Source organism: Anopheles marshallii, chromosome X (genome assembly GCF_943734725.1).
Source record: "Anopheles marshallii chromosome X, idAnoMarsDA_429_01, whole genome shotgun sequence".
NCBI lineage: Eukaryota > Metazoa > Arthropoda > Insecta > Diptera > Culicidae > Anopheles > Anopheles marshallii.
The window spans coordinates 16,574,482-16,577,443 of record NC_071325.1 but is presented as its reverse complement, the minus strand read 5'-3'; the positions used below and the strand labels follow the sequence as shown (position 1 = coordinate 16,577,443).

Here is a 2,962-nt window from a genome sequence, read left to right as displayed (position 1 = left end):
AGTCTATTCGAACTGCACACGTTTCAAAACGAATTACTGCGAATTTCACAATACAAGAGTCCTTCTATACACTTTCAAAGTTTTAGGTGTCTGGGCCCATAACCTGTTGTGATATCAGAAGTAAAACACCGATCCGTACTCGTAGATGGTCGTAACACAACTAACGCTTTATTTCATCCTATGTGATCGATTACAACTTTGCTCAAGGTTGATATAATCAAGGTGCTGCTTTGCATATATTTCAACACTTTACCTTCCATTTCAACTTATCCGTTCGAAAATGCTTTGGGACAATTAAAAAAAACAGCTTCGCAAAGGAGATAAGTGAATCGGCTATCACTAGGCTAGTGAATCACAATACCTGCACTATTAAGCCGAAAGAATTTGCAATAGTAACTAAAACTAAACCAAATGGAGATGACATAGTACAGATGGCTAACTATATACTTAGCAAAGATAGGGGAAATGAATGGTTTTTGACAAGAGACAATCAAATTTTCAGATATATTAATTCTTTGGAACAACAACAAAAGATATGTATATACGGACAAGAAGTAACTAGCACTACTGATTTTTTTGTATCTCCATTTCCCTTTTGCACTATTCATATAACAGGTTGGCTGATAAGTCCCCGGTCTGACACATAAATGGCGCCGCTAGTATTAAATGCATATTATTTTTATATAGTACCAATCTTCAAATGATTCGTGTCAAAATTTGACGTCTGTATGTCAATTAGTTTGTGAGACAGAGCATCTTTTGTCAAGCAACTTTTGTGCAAGTGTTGTTCCACCAAGACAACGCACCGTGCCACAAGTCATTGAGAACGATGGCAAAAATTCATGAATTGGGCTTCGAATTCTCACCGTATTCTCCAGATCTGGCCCCCAGCGACTTTTTCTTGTTCTCAGACCTCAAAAGGATGCTCGCAGGGAAAAAATTTGGCTGCAATGAAGAGGTGGTCGCCGAAACTGAGGCCTATTTTGAGGCAAAACCGAAGGAGTACTACCAAAATGGTATCAAAAAATTGGAAGGTCGTTATAATCGTTGTATCGCTCTTGACGGGAACTATGTTGAATAATAAAAACGAATTTTGACAAAAAAAATGTGTTTTTCTTTGTTAGAGCGGGGACTTATCAGCCAACCTGTTACATCTTGGTAATATGTCTAACAGCCAAACTACACACACAGTTTGACAAGTCGTCAGATTATGGCACAGTCTGCGCCTGCTGTCAATTCCATACAAAAATCGGTCTGAAGCGATCTGACGCGATTTGGTACGTGTAGTTTGAACAGCGTCAGGCTCAGATCAAAACAATGTTACGAATGGTGTGTTAATAAATGTTTAAAGAGTAGATTGCACCAAACTTTGACTAATTTGAAGTACCAATATATAATGAATATAAAATATCAACAAACTCAACGTCGAAGCCAATCCAACGGATGATATCAAGCCGTTTGACGCGGTTTGTCCAGACACGATTGAGTTGTCTGGGAACCAAAGTTTATAGCGACGCCTGCTGTCAAACTGTGTGTGTAGTTTGGCTGTAATGTATCATGTCATGAAGCTATTTGTCGCCCTGAAAATATTAAATGCAAATTAGTTTCATACGAGTTAGACGAAAACTCTGATTATTTATTCATACTTTTGATACATACAATAAGGTAGTTTTTTTTCTAATTCTTTCACTTCCAGTTTTGTATCCAATAAACGAATAGATGCTTATTTCTAATGATGGTAAGTAATGGTAAAAATATATCAATGGTAGTAATATTAAAAAATTCATAATTGTTATTAAAAAATTTAAAATGTTACGTAACAAGAAAAATGGAAAAAGTATAAAAATAATCAAAACAAAGAAAAAATCCTATGTTAGCTTTCTTTTGCGGCATGTTGATTTGCGAAATCCTTTTGCCATAGATCGCTCAATTGCATGTTTCAGTCTTTTCATAAAAAAACAGTTTTACCATTTCGTCTGTTACCTTTACTAGGTTCGTACTTCCTATGCACTGAAATAGTTTGATCACGTTTCTAAATGTATGCATAGCACTTTTATTGCCAGCTTTTGAAATTCCTGTCCATGTGCATTGTGTTAAAAAAAATCCTTTCAAAAAGACCATCAAGAGCTGCTAACATTCTATTATTAACATCTTTATCTGTAAGTTCCTGTTTAAATAAGTTAGATATTTGAATGAAGTAAACTTCTTCTTCTAAATTTTTTTCCAATTTTTCTAGCTCCTCTACGCTTCTAACAAATGGTCGATCGAAGCATGTTTGATCATTAAACCCTACTTCCGTATGGTTTAGTAGAGTATTTAGTTGCACTTCAACAATCCCTATCCGATTAGTTATTGTTTTGAGCTCCTTTAACAGTTGCTCATGATCACGCTTTTGCTCAGCTCGAATATCCAAAAGCAATCTGTTTTGCGCTTCCAACATTGTTTTCATTGCTGCACAATCAGTGCATCCTTCGTTCGTCCCCATATATCGTATCGCATTTTCATCGCTTACCGGGCTTCGGGTAGGTAATAATATGTCATTTACCTCAGTCTCACTGTAAATTTCTTTCAAAGAGTATTCTACAACTCTTTCCGAAAACATAGCAGCATACAATGCTGGTTTTTTCATGCTCGTTGGTATCGGTGGAGATTTTCAAAATCCTGAACATAGACCTTCAACATGTCTCCAGCAACTTCCCAATTAGTACGGTACTCTTCAGAAGACAGCAAAACTATTGCACAAAATAAAAGTTTGAAGTGCTCGTAGTGCTCATGAGGCAAATATTTTTTAAAAATGTAAATGCTTAAGTAATTAAAGAAGTTATGATATTGTGTGCCTTTCCAATATTTCAGTTCTTCTAAAGGACGAAGTTTTCTAGGTACCTCTTTAGGAAGTTTAACTTTTAAAATTTTAGTAGATATTTCTTTAATTTGGTTAGTTGACCATTTAGTTTGTAGACCC

General features: G+C 35.7%; 1 pseudogene; it reads right to left on the bottom strand.

Annotated features, from left to right (window-relative positions):
- Positions 1-1,868: 1,868 nt before the first annotated feature.
- Positions 1,869-2,629, bottom strand: LOC128710799 (uncharacterized; annotated as a pseudogene).
- Positions 2,630-2,962: the final 333 nt, after the last annotated feature.